This window comes from Narcine bancroftii, chromosome 11 (genome assembly GCF_036971445.1).
Source record: "Narcine bancroftii isolate sNarBan1 chromosome 11, sNarBan1.hap1, whole genome shotgun sequence".
Taxonomy (NCBI): Eukaryota; Metazoa; Chordata; class Chondrichthyes; order Torpediniformes; family Narcinidae; genus Narcine; species Narcine bancroftii.
In genome coordinates this window covers 72,039,451-72,057,626 of record NC_091479.1, presented here as the reverse complement: position 1 = coordinate 72,057,626, position 18,176 = coordinate 72,039,451, and positions in this window count along the sequence as shown.

Here is an 18,176-nt window from a genome sequence, read left to right as displayed (position 1 = left end):
CGTCCGCGAAGCCAAGCCAAAGAAAGAATATGTATGTGTGTATATATGTGTGTGTGTACATGTATGTGTATATATGTATATATATTTGTGTGTGTATATGTATGCATGTGTGTGTGTTTTTTAATTTGTTGTTTTTGAAATATTTAATTTTTATAAAAAGATTTTTGAAACAATGCAAATGCAGAGAACAAAACCTCAATGATGTGTTGCACTTCAGTGTATTTTTAAAATACTGGAATCATGTTGTCAATCAGCAGGATGTAGGGGGCTCTGTAGTTGCCAAAAAAAAATCTGAACAGCATCTTTAAATGCCTTCCAGGCCGAAGACAACATTTGCATAACACCTGCACTGAGTAGCACTTGGACTGAACAAAATAGCTTGCTTTGTGGGCAATAGACGAGAAGACAAATGATGACAGGAAATCACAAAAATAGGTTATATCTTTAAAAAAAAGTATGTAATAGGGTTTTTTTTATGGGGGGGGTGATTTTCACGATTAACAGCCAAAATCCATAAAGTACACCCAAAAGTGTTCATTGTCCAGTGGTATGGGATCATTCTGTAGACTTTCTGCACTTGCGGACTTTATCATAATTTGTGTTAATGAAATGCTTCAAATTGGCTAAAGGTGATATTGCTGCTGGTTTACCGTTTTGGATGTCGTGTGTAGATCTGGTTTTCTGGTGAAGAGGTTATCCAGATTTGCTCTCTCCAGATCTCACTGTTGTGTCCATGGGGCCTAATTTTTTTTCTTTGGCTTGGCTTCGCGGACGAAGATTTATGGAGGGAGTAAATGTCCACGTCAGCTGCAGGCTCGTTTGTGGCTGAATAGCTCATGAACAATGGTCACCCCCAATCTCAGCCTGAGTCCAAGAGACCAGGGACTGTGTTCAGCTTGGCCTGACTTTTCTGACCCATCTTGAAATTCAGGGCCATACCCAGCTCCTGTTTCCTGTTCTTATTGTGTAACATTAGCCCCAGTACTGGAGAACATGGCGGTGTCACTGAACAATACTGGGCTGCAATATTCATGAAGACAATGCTGAGCTACAGCATTGGAGGGCATGGCTGTCACCATGAGGCAATGCCAGTGAGCACAGATCAGTCACTCTATTACCACTGGACATGGATCTGTCATTGTATAATTCTGCAATATGGTATTGGTTGGGTCGTGGGATTTACAATGTAACAGCATGGTGGGTAAAGTTCCATCATTGAATGACAGTACTTTCGGTCACGGACCAATCATTGTAACACACAGGGGTACATTTAGTGTGGCTTAGTACAACATTCTTCTTCTTCTTCTTTGGCTTGGCTTCGCGGACGAAGATTTATGGAGGGGGTAAATGTCCACGTCAGCTGCAGGCTCGTTTGTGGCTGACAAGTCCAATGTGGGACAGGCAGACACGGTTGCAGCGGTTGCAGGGGAAAATTGGTGGGTTGGGGTTGGGTGTTGGGTTTTTCCTCCTTTGTCTTTTGTCAGTGAGGTGGGCTCTGTGGTCTTCTTCAAAGGAGATTGCTGCCCGCCGAACTGTGAGGCGCGAAGATGCACGGTTTGAGGCGATACCAGCCCACTGGCGGTGGTCAATGGGGCAGGCACCGAGAGATTTCTTTAAATGATTTCTTTAAGCAGTCTTCTTTGATGCACCTCTGTCTTGGTGGCCAGTGGAGAGCTCGCCATAGAACACGATCTTGGGAAGGCGATGGTCCTCCATTCTGGAGATGTGACCCACCCAGCGCAGCTGGATCTTCAGCAGCGCGGACTCGATGCTGTCGACCTCTGCCATCTCGAGTACTTCGACGTTAGGGATGAAAGCACTCCAATGAATGTTGAGGATGGAGCGGAGACAACGCTGGCGGAAGCGTTCTAGGAGCCGTAGGTGATGCCGGTAGAGGACCCATGATTCGGAGCCGAACAGGAGTGTGGGTATGACAACGGCTCTGTATACGCTTATCTTTGTGAGGTTTTTCAGTTGGTTGTTTTTCCAGACTCTTTTGTGTAGTCTTCCAAAGGCGCTATTTGCCTTGGCGAGTCTGTTGTCTATCTCGTTGTCAATCCTTGCATCTGATGAAATAGTACAACATTAGGGTACAGTATAATGGATATAAGTCTCTATGCAAATACTGGAAGGCAGAAACATAACACAGTATGATGCAGTAGTACATTGTGGCATGGGTCTGTGATGGTATAACACAAGCGTACATTAATTGTGAGCACCGGGCTTTCCCTGTAACATTGGGTACAATACTACATACTGAAGGTGGATGCATTGGCATCAGCACTAGGGTCCAGATTTGGTCGGTCTCTGACCGTTTCAAGAAGCTCTTTTCACAAGCGGGTACAGGCACAATGAGTCATAAGTTCCTTTGAATTACATTCCCTGCCTTGGCCTCCCTCCCAGGTTTTACTTTTGTTAGACGCAAGCCATGTGACCAGAAACATGAAGTGCAGTATTATTGAGGGTGGACAGGGAGGAAATGTGTCCAGCTTCCTGTCGGAGGGGAGTGGGAAATGTTTGCCCTCTGAGAAGAAGGTGTGAAGAGTTTGCTATTATAAACATACTTCAGCTTTACGTGCCTTTCTGATTTCCCCTGACAAAATAAAATGTGTTTCTCATCAGGGGCAATAGTTTGAATAATCAATCTGCATTTACCAAAAGAAAAGTTGGGCATCACTGTTTTGTGGAACAATACTTGTGTCTCATCATTAAGCAGTGGAGGTTTTGTAAATTTTAAAAAAATCAAAATTGCTCTCTTTACATGCAAGTTTTAGAATCATTTACGTTTGTTCAGATGGAAGGTCATATAATCACAGTCGCAGATGCTGCCTGACAAACTGTGTTTGTGCTTCAGAATTATATATTTTTGTACTCACCTAGTAAGTCGTCACCATCCCATTGCATGTGACTTCAAATTGGCTCATGTTTGCTCTCCCCTGTGGTTTTGGAAGCAGAACTGGAGAGTTCAGTTTGGTGTCCTGGCCGATATTTAACCCTCAACCAGCATTACTAGTCGGTGACTATCACAACACTGCCTGTTATGCTCTTGCAGTGTGCAAATTGGGGACAATAGGTCGAGATGTAACTTAATTAGCTGGAAAGCATTTTGGAGTTACGGTGGGATTGTAAACGACACTATAAATTAAAATAGTTTTCAAGCCATGAATAAAAGAAAATGATCTGGTAGTCGAAGCATCTTATAATGAAAAGAACACGTCAGCATACGTCCTGTCAACACTCTCACTTGTCATTCATGTCAAGTGATTCAAGTTTCTTTTACATTTCTCAGGCATCAGTTCTTGGGAGCAAGCAATTTAATCAAAAAAGCCTTTATAAGCTAGGAAACTTTTTTTGCCAAACTTCGAAATATGAAAACAAAAGCTGAGACTAGAGTGTCAGTGCAATGAGGATTGTTAAGGCTTATCTACACTTTTCAAACGCAAAATCCTGAAAACCCTTCCTCTGGAATTCTTCCATCTTGTTAAAATAAATCCATTGAAAGGCATTGTCCGTGGAAGCAGGATGCGTTGGAGTTCTGCTTCCATTGACTGGAGTTTTTAAAAGTTGCCTATTAAAAGAATTTTAAAAGCAGAAAAAGTGGTTTATAAAAATTGGCATTTTTGCAATATTAAATCCAATGTCTCGTGTTGGTAGAACTTATAAATATCTTTAAACCTTTCAAATTCCATCCTTGTGCAACAGTTAATTTTCAACGTTTGAGAGCCTAAGCCTCCTAAGAATTTTTTTTTAATTGCAACAATCTTCTTTGCTGTGTTTAATCTTACTTTGTGCAATAAGTTCAATGCTTATGGTCAAGTTAGACTTATTTGTTGTTATGGCAACGACTTCTGTTTGCTACGCTGTTCCTGAAATTTAGTGACAGCCTTTAGCTCTCCCCTTCTGTTTTGAGGGGTATTGGGATAAATCAAATGATTGCTGTGGATAACTGATCTTGGTAGCATTTGGGAAAGGGAAATGAGAACAATGTCATAAAAGGTCAATTGGTTTTAACTGGACAGTGGCTATAGGCCTTTTTCCATCATTATTGGATAAACTTTGCAGTAAAAACACCTTTAATTTCATTCCGATCCTGAGACATTTGCTTGTTCTATGAAGGATGGTGACTGAAGACATGCAATTGCTAATTATTTTCTGTTCTGCGAATACTCAGACTATTTGCTATGCTATTGTAGGTAGGTTTTGAGATTGTCATTTTTGATTAATATAAAATGATTATTTACAAGATATCAGAAGCAATTGTCTTATGTCAGTGATGTTCAATAATTCTCCTAAGCATACCCTAATTAGGAGGTCTCTTGGCTGGAAAACAGCAGACAATTTTAGGTTTGTGATATCTTAATTATGCAAATAGAACTCCCATTAGTTCCTATCAAGCTAGGTGACACATTAGATTATGCTGTAAGGACAAGTGAATTGTAAAGTGTAAAGCACAGCTTATAATTCTGCTGCTAAAGGTACAGCTATGCAAAAATTAACGTGTCCCTTAAATGCATAATATGTAATTACATTGCCTTCCCACATCAGTGAGAGCCTAATTGTTTCTAAATACTGCTCGGGTCAATAGATGTGAAGTAGCTTTCTTTCAATATACATTGCGTGACTCGTGAAATAAGTTAGAACTTCTGTTGGTAGGCAAACTTCCTCATATAATGAAAATGATCAATTTGCTTTAACTTTTTTTAAAAGTGTGACACAAGTTTCTGGATCTGACAGTAAATAATTATCTTTATTATCACAGGGGCAAAATCATCACACATGACTGTTACCATTATGTAAGAAGCTTTCTGCAGTAATAAGTTGTGGATATTATTTGGATTTGATTGATGATAATCGAATAATGAAATTGTATGTTGATTACAGAATATTAAAGCATATTGATATTAAAGTACAGGTACATGAAATTTGATTGTGCCATGTTGAGGATTATATCACTTGTAAAATAAGATTTGATTAAATCGCCGTGATATAGGGAGAATATTTCAGGTTTACTAGCTGGCGTGAAGGTGGAATCTAGGATCAGTGGGACAGAGTGGTGGAGTTTGGAAGGGAAGACTGCGGTGACTTTTGAACATTAGAGTAAAAGGAGAAGAATCAGGATACAAGAGTAACACGGAGAGTGATGATGGTCTTTCTTATTCATAGCACAAAAACGGCTTCCCCTTTCTCAGCTGTTGTGCAGGCAGTTTGGCAACATTGAAAGTTGGAAGGGTAGGGTTAAGAGCATCGTTGAAACCTGGGGGTAAAGAGTTGGAAGCAGTTGGGGAAGACATTGTGAATGCTTGAACAATTGAGGACATTTTGAGGGGTTGAATGTAATTTTTTTTGGGCATCTCATCCAATAGAACTTTTGATTTGATTGGGGATGAAGACAATGGAATTTGTCAATTTGCATGAATGTTTCCTATTTAAATGAAACTGAGCTAATGTAGCCATCATTTGAGAGACATAGCCTATCATGGCAATTGGGAATCTCATTTACTAGTTATCCCTCCACTTTAATTTCACATTGCAAGACTCTTCCCACTCTTTTAGTGCCCCAGCAATATTTGAAGATCTTCACTCCAGAAATACTTCAAAAGCCCACTCCATCACCCTCTTGGGACTAGCATTGTTCCCCAGAATGACCTGTTTCTGAAACCCAAAATGGCAGATGATTCCAAGGATGGGGGATTTGACCCATAAAGAGAAATTGTGGATTAAGACAATTCTCTCTAAAATGTAGGCAATCTCAAAGAAACTGAATTCTTGCAGTACTTCACAGGGTGCATGTAGACATAATATTTCCCTAGGTAGAGATATCTAGAAATGTGGTTCAGCCAAAAATACTGGCTGTTCATTCAGGACTGAGAGGAAAAGTTTGTCTATCTAGAGCAGCTATTCTCAACTTTCTTTTGGCCATATCCACCCCCCCCCCCCCAAAAAAAAACTTTCAGGCTTTGTTCAAAATTTATGGGTCCCCTTCCTTATGAAACAGACCAAGTTTAGTTGCTTTCTTCTGTATTTCTCTCCGACCGATCACATAAAAATATGATTTTAGAACGTGGCCCTGCGTGGAGGATGGGGTGCGTATGGGCCCCATTGAGAATTGCTAATGTGAAGAGTAGTTAATCTTTGGAATTATTTCACCGGGAGCCTCAGCTGCTTGGTATCTTCAAGATGATAGAATTAATGGATGCGGGTTTAGTGCAGAAAAGTGGTCATGGCTAAAAGAACAGCCATGATTTTACTGAATGTGATGCGAATGTTTAGCATGAATAAAAGCTCATGACTGGAGAGAGATCAGATGCTTTTATTAGCTTATAACTAAGGGTAAGGCTCAACAGTAGTCTTCAGAAGGGTTCTAGGTTTAGGCAGGAAACCAGGGTTGTATGTGGGCAGATGGGGGCAGAGCTGGGAGGCGGGGCAGCCATCAGCACACACCCTACCAGTGAATCACAGTTCACTGCAGAATGCAAGGGGCCAAATATCTTTCTTCGACTTCTAATTTATATATTCTTCTGTGCTAATCCATTTTATTTATACTGTTATTTGACAAATACTACTTCTATTTTTTATGTTGATGCTGCTTAACATTGTGCTTTTCTCAGTACCCTGTTATACCCCCACCCCCCCGTATTTGCCTGGAATCTTACGTAGACTCAATAGTTCTCTCTTCCTCCATTCTTGACACTACATTTCTTTGTAAGTACATGAAACATCCAAAATAAGATTTGCATTAATCTTTCTTGACCTTGGAGTGCTCCAAATGAACTGCCAATTGAATGTTATGTTGCAGGAACTTCCCTCTGTACTGATCTGAAATGTCAGCCCAGATTTTCAGCTTAACAAATTGGAATAGATCCAAAGACTATGGTTCCATAAACCTGCATAGCTAAGTTTGACAAATCTGAGGCATTATTTAAAAAGACCTGAACATTTACATGGAATTGAACCATCCTTGAATTTAAGGCTTGCCAATTATTGTTTTTTTTTTTAATTTGCTGATCATCTTTTAACATTTTGCATTGCACAGCTTGAAGCTGGTGGAAGTTGATATTATTCTCTTATGGATTAGAGTGAGAAGGAGAATATAGGTTGCACGTGTTCTCCTTAAACCATTTCTACATTCTGGGATTCAGGTCTAATCTCCTTTTAGAAACAAACAAAAAGATTGTATTACTGTTATTTATAATAGCTGTTAATCCACCAAATAGACCAACAAAAGGAGCCCCTTGTTTCAACATGGATGTTTGCAAGTGGTAAGAACATGGACATTGCCAACTGCACAATTCAAGTGAAATGATACTCAGTATTTCAGTGTTATATATGCATTCCTTTGCCGACTGCCAGAGCTGCCCAGCTCGTAACAGGGAAATTATATAAAATAATTCTCAATTATGTTTTAAAATGTTTTGAAGTCTCTTGTCAACATCTCATTTTCTGAATATTGTTCAAATTCTGCTTCTGCCTCTTATCCAGAAATGTAAATGTCCTGTAAAATTATTGATGGAGAAACTGGTGCTTCCTTTGGAAATAATATGTTATTTAAATATGTTATTTAGAAACATACATTGCTTTTTTCACAAACTATAAGAGAAAAATGAAAGAATTCTTTGTTTCTGTCCCAATTCTCACATACATATATTCATATCCTTGCACATCCATGCTAATGCAAGCTTTCATGTGCATTCATACTAACTGTGAACAAACATATTCTTCAATCTTATGAGTCTTTGCTGTAACACCTTTGACAATTTGAGATATAATTTGTGGATTGATTGACATGAACTTTGTTGCTGGTTGCTAGAGCCATAATTATAAAATAACATGGAAATAATTCTCAATGATGTTCTAAAATGTTTTGAAGTGTCTTGCCAACACAGCATTTTCTATGCAAATTATGTCTCTTACTCAGAGATATAAATGTCCTTGATCCTATGAATCTTTTTATTACAAATCTACTCCCTGCCCATAGAAATATTCAATACCAAAATGTTCATAATGCATATGTCCAGCCTTTATAATGTATGAAAGTTCACTTATCAAAATTTTCCAGGAACACGTAGAGTTTCCTCCCAGGCACATGCACAGCATTTCATTTAATACATCTTTTCTAGTGTATATATACTAATGTAATAGTGTATAGTTCTGAATGTGTGTTTTGCATTTGCAATAATCAAAGTAGAGTTGACGACCCTGTCGTGTTGGGAAGAGTATCAAGTTTGGTGGGTTCACAGAGAGACGAGTTTAGACACAAGTGTTACAATCGCACTCAATTTTAATTAACACACAGGGGAGATCGTCAAATGGTCCTTAATTGCTATATTACTTAAACAACAATATAGACATTCACATCGGACCCAGATTTGGCAGTGGCTGCCTATACTCTACATGCTCACACACTTGAGTACACACTCTGCTGACAGGGACTTGCACACACACTCTTGGTTCCTTGTACCAATGAGGTTTCAGCTCTCTGCAAGTCCTGATCTATCACAGTATTGCGGCTCAGCTTCAGTGTAGTACACACCTTACCCACAACACTTCCAGCAATATCCACAGTAGTGACCTGGCATGGAGCGATGACTGGGGCTTGGACCACGAGGCAGAGAGGAAGAAATGTGCTATGCATCGATACAGTTCTGCTCCGGGTATCTAGCCAATAATGACCCGAGGTGATCTAAACGAGTCACTGGCAAGGTATGCACTAATGGGTGGTTGGAGTCCAACCTTGATTGACAGGTGATGTGACTTCTGCCTGTCTGGAATATTGTGGATTGCGGGTGGTCACATGTCCTCCACATCCACATATAACAGACCATAATATGAGAGCCAGGCGTCTTGTGTTATACTATTATCAATGTGCTCTAGTGGATGAGAGAGTTGATGTGTTTTGTAATGAGTTTGAAAGCATTCAAGGTATGAAAGCCAAGAGTAATCTGAAACAAATATCATACCATGGTTCTTCAGAGCATAGCTTCTACTTAAAGTCAGAGGCCAAGGATGAGAAAGAGCTGAAATAACCACAGGATGTAGGGATCAATAGTGTTGACTTCTGTTTGGCCTGTTCCATTCACTCCTGTGGTAATGATAGATTTGTGGAGGTTGCAAGGTAACAACTGACAAAGAAGCAAGAAATTTGGTGATTTTTTTTGTTCAACTAGGAGGATCGTAGATAATCCAGCAGGAACTCAACAATATTCACCATGGCCTGTTCCAATTCGACAGAGTTGCATTTGAAATAGCACTGGCTTGGGACATTTTCTGGAGGACCATGAAAACACTGGACAACAATTTTTTTCAAAGGTTTGCTTCCTGAAAAAAAAAGTTGGGGATTGTGATGGTCAACATTGGGATGAACACAAAGATAACTTCAGATTTGATGAACAGCGCAGGAAGTTGGAGAAATATGAATTTAACTCAAATTGAATTTAGCATATTTAATCATATAATGATGCATTTGTTCAACTGATCTAAAAATGTTTGGTCCCTGATTTTCATTTGTACTCAGCATCTGATGCCTCTCATGTCAGTGTCCATCATTAGTTAGCCAGCATCGATAGATTCCAGTTGGTCTGATACCACTTTTCCATGGTCGCAATATCCTGGTGAAACCTTTCGCCATGTTCATCACTGACTGCACCAATAGATCAGCAGGGAAGACGTCCAAGTGTGAATGCAGAAAATGAATTTTCAATGACATGCTGCACTTCGTGGTTGAAACATGTTGTCAATTAGCTCTATGTAGTTCGGTGCTCTGTGGTTGCCAAGAAAATACTCAACCACATCTTTAAATGTCTTCCAATCATGCCTAGGCCTACAACAACATTTTCATAGCACCGGCACTGAGTGCATGCCCAGGCATGTTTGGACTAATCCAAACAGTGTACTTTATGAGCAATGTACTAGTAGACTTAAAATGTGACAGGAATTACAAAAATAGGTTATATCTTGAAAAAAACAGAACGTAATAGGAAACTTTTAAGTGATTTTCGTGATCAGCAGCTCAAAATCCATAAAATACCCCCAAAAGTGTTCAGGAAGAATATCTTCATTGTCCAGTGTAATCTGACCCATCTGTCAGACATCATAGGTAATGCAGATAAAACCCTTGAAAGGGTTAAGGAGAATCAGAAATTTACCCAAGAATTACCAATTTCTTTCCTAGAAAGGTTAGGAATTGTAAATTCAGGTACTTGAATTTTTAACAATGTGAAAAGTGATGAATTATTGTAAACCATCTCTCTGACACTAAATTTTTAATCTTACAATGTGGAAATTTGTTCCTTCAAAATTTAACAAGTCTTCTATTTTTTTTTCCAAAAGTTATTATATTGAGAGTTTTTTCTTTCTCTTTTTGACACCAATTCCACTTTTATGTGCAAATTTCTTATTTAGATTTCTGAAAATTATCACTATCTAATCTCTTTTTTTTTGTTCATACATGGATCACAATGAACATTCTTCATTCTGCTAAGGTAAAGTGAGCACTGTTTTTCCTGTTCACCGATGCTTTGGATTCCAAGTAAGTCTGATTCCTGACCATAATACATCTCCACTCCAAAGATGGTAAAAGTTCTGTGGGCATCTGTTTCCTTGCTTCTGATTAGAAAATCTGGGGCGTTGAAGAGCCAGACACCTTCATTTCCAGCTGGAAATGAAGGATAATAAGTCCTTGAATATTGCGAATAACTGAAGATTCAACTGATTACACAAAAGGGCAACAGTTAACTCAGCAGAAGGACAACAATTAATTCAGCACAGAGCAGTGATTGAAACTGGGTCATTGGGATCTCTACAGCTCAGCTGTGCACTGGGCACCCACCCTGAAGGATTTATACTAAAGTTGAAAAGCAGCAATTAATTTGATTTAAATGTATCCTGATCACAAACAGATCCTCCATTTTTAATAGCTGAGAGAAATATGTGCCATTGGCATCATAGTTATTTCCATAAACTAGGCGGAAAATTCACTCGCAGTTAATGTGTCGATACATTGAATCAGGATCATTCTCACCAGGTACTACTGAAACCCAGTTTTGTTATGGACTACCCAAAGATTGAAAGATGCTCAGTATAATCTGGGTTTTGCTGCCTGTTGGGTAAATATTTAGGTTTGCTAAATTATTGTACAAAAAATATGTTGCTGTTTCCTCTGTACTTACCACTACCTTATGTTGAATACAGTAATTTAAACTCTTCACCACCTACATTTCAACAGTTACAATGGTTCATTGTGAAATGCACAGGCAGTGAAAGGGGCTATTTAAATGCAATATTTTAACTGTTTCTCTTCCACCTTGTGAAGATATTCCCCTTAATATTCCCTTCAAACTTCTTCCTTTCAGCAAAGCCCATATCCTCTAAAGTTTCTCTCCTAGCCTGTGGTAAAACTGTATACCTCTATTAAATCTCCCCTCATTCTTCTATGCTCCAGAGTATAAAGTCCTAGTCTGTTTTACCTTTCCCTGTAGCACACTTCCTGAAGTCCCAGCAACATCCTTGTAAATCTCCTCTGCACTCCCTCAATCTTATTGATATTCTTCCTGTAGTTAAGTGACCAAAACTGCAAATTTAGCCTCACTAATGTCTTGTGCAACTTTACCATAACATCTCAATTTCTCAACCCAATACTTTGATTTTGGAAGGCCAATGTGCCAAAAGCTCTCTCAATGACTCTATGTATGTGTGATGCCACTTTCAGGGAATTATGTATCTGTATTCCCAGATCCTCCTGTTCTACTGCATATCTCAGTGCCCTCCCATTTACTATGCATGTCCTACCTTGGTTTGTCCTTCCAAAATGCAGCACCTTAGATTTGTCTGCATTAAATTCCATCTGCCATTTTGCAGCCCATTTTTCCAGTTGATCCAGACCCCTCTGCAAGCTTTGAAAGCTTGTCCACTACACAGGGATAACTTGCTCCAGTTTTGGGGGTTTAAGTCTGTTGATGTTGGAATTGTCCATGAGAAGTCCCAAGTGTCATATTGTAGAGAGTCAGTTTCCTGTGCAAATTGGCTTAATGTGGGGCAATAGCACATCAGCTACCATGTGGGCAAGGTCTGTATCAAGTGGCATGTGAGAATAAGATAACTAGAGGCTGAGATTTGCTACAGGAAATTGTTACCACACATAAAGGTGAGCACATGAAAGTACCACCTGACTGGTGTGAACTCGTTTGCCTAAAGACACACACATTTTTTTAAAAGATTAGACACGCAGTATGGCACCAGGCCTTTCCAGTCCATGAACCTACGTCTCCCAATATACCAATCAACTTATAACCCACGTACATTTTGAAGTTTGGGAGGAAATTGGAGCACCTGGGGAAAACCCATGTAGACATAGAGAAAACAGACATACAGCACCAGATTTGAACCCAGTCGCTGGTGCTGTAATTGTGTTATGCTAACCGCGAAGCCAACATTGCCACATGCATGCAAGAGCTAAGGATCAGTAATTCTTGCCCAGTGTCTTCCTCTTCATCATTCCCAGAGCCTAGTTGAGGACTGGTCTGGAATTGGGTGGGGGGAGGGGAGGAGGGCTCAGGAATGTGAGGCAGGTCTGAGTCCAGAGCCAGAGAATAACATGATGAGAGCAATTAATTTCAAGTGTAAAACCCATTTCACTGATTGTCTCCACATATGTTCAATTCTGCACCTAAGTAAGTTAAATGGGCTGGTAAACCGAACGGTGTCAAAAAACAGAGGGCTTTGGGTTTTTGCAACTTCCAGTGTAAATCCTACATATTATTGCCTTCCTCTTGTCAAGGAAGAGAACGTCGCTGTGTGGGAGGAGAGAAGCTGTGCAAAGGTGAAAGGAAATAACCAGAAACCATGGAAACATAACATTGAAAAGGAGTGGATTGATGTAGCAATCATCACCTTCAGGTAACTGACAACAAAAATTAAAAATCAAGGTGAGAGGGAGTTTATTCATTGTTGATCAGTAATAATAAAAGGAATAGAGGGGAAAAATAATTCATCTATGGCTTTCCTGATCAACGACAAATATTTTAAAAAGTAGCTAGTAAGAGTGGCGCAGTTAGTGTAGCGGTTAGTGCAAAGGTGTTGCAGCGCCAGCGATCAGGACCGAGGTTCAAATCCCAAACTGTCTGTAAGGAGTTTGTACATTCTCCCCTTGTCTGTGGCGGTTTTCCCCGGGGCTCCAGTTTCCTCCCACCTTGGGGGGACGTAGTTCAATTGGGTGTAATTGGGTGGTATAGGGTCATGGGCCAAAAGGGCCTATTACCGTGCTGTATGTCTAAATTAAATTTAAAATCTGAATTAAAAATGTATCTGTAGTTGTGGAAACACTGGATTGTTGCAAGAACTCATTAGGTTCACAGATATTCTATCACTGATGTAAGCCCTGAGTTCTGCCACTTCATCCGGCAGATCATATACCCACTACACTCTATGTCAGTGGTTCTCAACCTTTTTCTTTCCACTCACGTACCACTTCAAGTATTCCCTATGCCACTGCTCTATGTGATGTTAGATCCCCTATCCCATTTACCTTATCTACACCTCTCATGATTTTATGAACCTCAATCAAGTCACCTCTTATCCTCCAGGGAGAAAAGTCACAGACTATCCAGTCAAGGATAATTCAAGCCTACCAGTATTTGTAACATTCTCATGAATCTTTTCTGCTCCCTTTCCAGTTTAATGAGATCCATCGTATAGCTGAGTTACTAACACTATGCAAAATACCGTGTGTGGGGTCTCAGCAATGTCTTGTAGGGTTTTAGCATGACATCCCTGATCCTGTACCCAATGCCCTGACCGATGAAGGCAAGCATGCCAAACAAAGTCTTAAACACCCTGTTTCATTGTGTCAGCACTTTCACGCAACTGTCCCTGTACTACCAAGCCCCCTTGTTTTACAGCCCTCCCCATAGTCCAACCATTCACAATGTAACTCCTACCCTGGTTTAACCTACCAAAGTGCAACACCTCACACTTGTCTCAATTAAATTCCATCTCCAATTCTTTGGCCCACTTTCCCAATTCATCTAGATTCTGTTGTAATCTTAGATTTCCTTCTTCACAGTCCACTATAGCAACAATTTTAGTGTCATCCACAAACTTATTAACAATGCTAACTACTTTGTTATTCAAATCATTAATATAGATGGACCCAGCACTGATCCCCTTGACGCACCACTGGTCAAGACCTCCAATCTGAGTCGTCATGCTGCATTCCCACCCTCTGTCTCCTATCATTAGGTCAATACTGTATCCAATTCAGCAGCTCACTTTGGATGTGAGATCTGACCTTCAGGACCAGCCTACAATGCAGGACCTTGTCAAAGACCTTGCTGAAGTCCATGTAGACAATGTCTACCACACTTTCCTCATCAAAATTCTTGGTCACCTCTTCAAAAATCTCATTAAATTTGCGTGACAGTTTACCACACAAAACCCATGTCCCTAATCAGTCTTTGACACGTAGATCCTGTCTCTCACAACCCCTTTCAGTAACTTCCCCACACCTGTACTTCCATGGTTTGTCCTTACAGCCACTTTGAAGAAATCCCCCCCCCCACCCATTATTGCAGAACCTCACTTGTGCTTAACAATGATGCAAATATCTCTGCTAAGGTTTCTGCAATTTTCTCCCAAGCTTCCCATAATATCCTAGGATACACTTGATCAGGATTTATGTGCCTTTATACATTTTAAGACCACCAGCATCTCGTCTTATGCAACGTGGACTCTCTTTAAGACATCGAAGTAGAGACCCCATCTCCTCTCAAATAGACCTAAAGGATCTCAAAGCATTTTTTGATGTTCAGACAAGTTATTCTGACTGTCCTAGACAATATTTATCCTCAACAACCCAACTAAAATAGATTATGATCTCCTCTTCAGAACATCAGAAATGCAGCATTTAAATACCATTAGTTATCTTTCCTTTACAAATCCAGGACGAGAAAAGAATATAGAAGGCTGGACCTTCATGGAAACTGGTTTCATTGATACTTGTGAATATAAAGCCACCCTTGGTTGAAATGTGCAAACACAGCATTATCTCCTTTGTATGTGCCCGAAATCCTTATTAAAAATGCAGCGAGTGGAAACCAAGCTATCTTTATTTGAAGTGGTTGTGAAATATAATCTGTTCTCTGAGTTTATTAAACAGTGCTCTGTCAGCCAGGCAATTCTGCTTGCAAGGTCTATTATTTCTGTTGGTTCAAAATGGGATAATCAAATATTTTGTCTCTTTAAAACTTCAGTCCCTGAATTTAACAGAAAGAAATTCACTTCAAGTTATCTTGCTTATTATCTTAAATTGCTGTTACCAAGAGATCTTGTATTTTAACAGCCAGATGCCCCCCAACAAACCCCCAGGCCCATTTTGTAGAAAAGGCATGGTCATTGTTCAATGTTAGTTTATTGCTGTGTACAATGTAAAGATGTACTAACATATTTACTTGCTGCAACCAAACTGATATGTAAGATACAAATGTAAAAATTTAAATTACCACAAAAAAAGATAGAAAAAGAGGTATTAAATGCCAAAGGACAGATAAATAAATATTCACTGTTGTAGTTCCTGCAAGAAATAAGTGACAATTCAGAAATGCAGATAGATCTTTTGGTGGTCCCAGGATAGTCTGCGATTGGACATGGAATGGTATGGGTTGGTTCTGTAGCCTGACAGCTGTTGGATAAAAACCATGTTCTTGAACCTGGAGGTGCTGGACTTCAGGCTTCAGTACATTGTGCCTGAAGAGAGTAGCGAGAGGAGATTGTAACCAGGGTGAAGGGGGACTTACTGAGGTAGCACTTCGTGTAGGTGATCTCAATCCATGGGAGGTTAGTGCCCATAAGAAAGAGTAAGAATGGGAAACACAATGACATTAAGTTACTTGATTGTGGTCCCAATTTGCCAGGCTGCAGGACTTACATAGAGCACACAAACCACAGTAAAATTATAGAACCTGGAACATTACAGCAGAGAAGGGAATTAGGGGGTATAGAGAGAAGACGGGGACGGGGTACTGAACTTTAAGATCAGCCATGATCTCATTGAATGGCGGAGCAGGCTCGAATGGCCGAATGACCTACTCCTGCTCCTATCTTCTATGTATCTCCAATTCTGTTGGCTTTTCAATGGCTTAGATTTTATTTTGACCAGTGAAGGGACTTGCTTTCATTAGTTGCCATTATTAACAAGTATTTCATGAACTTCCTGATGGAGATCTATAGCATTCAGATATCGGATCCAATGACCTGTCCTCTACAAAGGTTATCTTGGCATCTCTGAACAGCAGTGTATCTCCTAATTCAGAAACCTTTTTTGTGACATGTGGACCATAAATCTATCCAATCTATCTTGGTGATCATGCAAATGAATGAGTCATTTTAAACAAATTATTGGTAAGATTTTATCCTACAAACGCTGCAATTTTCTCAGAAAAACGCCCCTGCTTTTACTGCCACAAGTCACTGCAGAATACCTTTCTGTTCTTTAAATGGACAATTAACTGAGTAAATCGTCTTTGCAGTACAATTGACTATATCCTACTTACCTCCAATTTATTGACTGACACGGCGTTGGAAACAATCACAAAGAAAAGCATTCACTTTCTGTTGAGGGAATGAGAACATTTAAAAAATTATTTTTCCAAAGTCAAAGAGGCCTTTAATATTATTACAATTACAGCAAAATTTGCCAGTTTTGTAAAAATGATGACTTTATTTGTGATCTTAATTATTTTTTCTCTCAGTTTCACTAATTGCTTTAGAAGATGTCATTAATTACTTGTTTGAACTATAGAAAAGGTTTCTGCTTGTGTTTATACATTCGCTGATTGGATTACATCTGTTTTGTCCTCTGTCGGCTATGCTCAGATTACAATAAGTGATGGTTGTTGTAATTGATTATTAATGTCCAGATATCTTTGTCTACCCATGCCATCCTTCCTCATTGAATTGAAACAAATGTAGCGATGGAACTGATATGGTAACAATCTCGAATAGTATGGGTAGATAAAATGGAGTTCTAATTTTTTCTTGTGAGGTCCAGTTTAAAAGATTTCATTTCACTTGTAGCATAACTTTGCTAAAGAGCCCTAAAGTTGCCCCACATTCACAGTGCTTTCTTCACGGTGCACAATTCGGTCTCGTTAAGTACCTCTCCATGTTCTGAAAATGGAACCCCACTGCAGGTGTCAGGAATCTAAGATTAAAAAGAGAGAAAGTACTGTGAAAACCCAGCAGGTCAGGCAGAACCTGTGGAAAGCAAAGCAGTGAAGTTTCAGACACGTGATAGTTCATCAGCACAGAGAAAGAGAAAAAAGAAACGTAGCTCTGATAGCAGAAAAAAGTAGAGTGGAAGTAAATAATTTATTTAATGGGATTAATTAATAGTTAAGATTGAATTAAGCTTCTTTATTTCATATCTAAGTTCTACCTGGAAGTTAAAAAAAGAAATTAAACTCGAAGAAGATGGCCAAGGACCTAACACTGCAATTGAAGTCAGACTGCCTTTTTATATGTTGGAAAGAACTTCTTGTGGAAGTGGACAGAGCTCTAAAACATTTGAATCTTCTCTGCATATCTCTCTTGGACAATTTTCTGTTGTCTCAAGCTATGATTGTGTCTTTCCACCCCACCACTTCCAGTTTGAATGCGAATGACTGAACATGAACGAATGGGGCTTTTTTTCATCTGCACCTTGATAAGGCTCCCACCTGCTGCAGATGCAGGAAATGCTGCAATGTTCAGAAGCTAAATCCAAACTCCTGTGAAAATGAACAGGAATGTAACTTTCATTCTAACCGGCAGAAATTCATTCTTGGGTAACTGTCTCATTGGTAAAGTCTAGATTTCTCACCCGAGCTCAGTGGCCTAATGCACAAGTGCACCTTCTTGAGTGTATTGCTCTACTGACAAACTAGATTATTATGTCAAAATCCAGGGCACTCGTATAGGAGAGTGTAGGAGTGTGCGTAGAGGAGGTTTCCTGGGAATGTTTTCAGGGTTAAGGGGTTCAGTTACTTGGAAGATGGGAAAAGCTGAGAATGTTCTCAGCGCAGTTAAGAGGAAGGTAAAGGTGAACAGAGATGCCCAAATCATGAAGAAGTTTGGAATAGTCAACAAGATATTTATTGTTTCCATTGGCAATCAAAACATTACAATAATTAACTAAAAGTCCAGGGAGT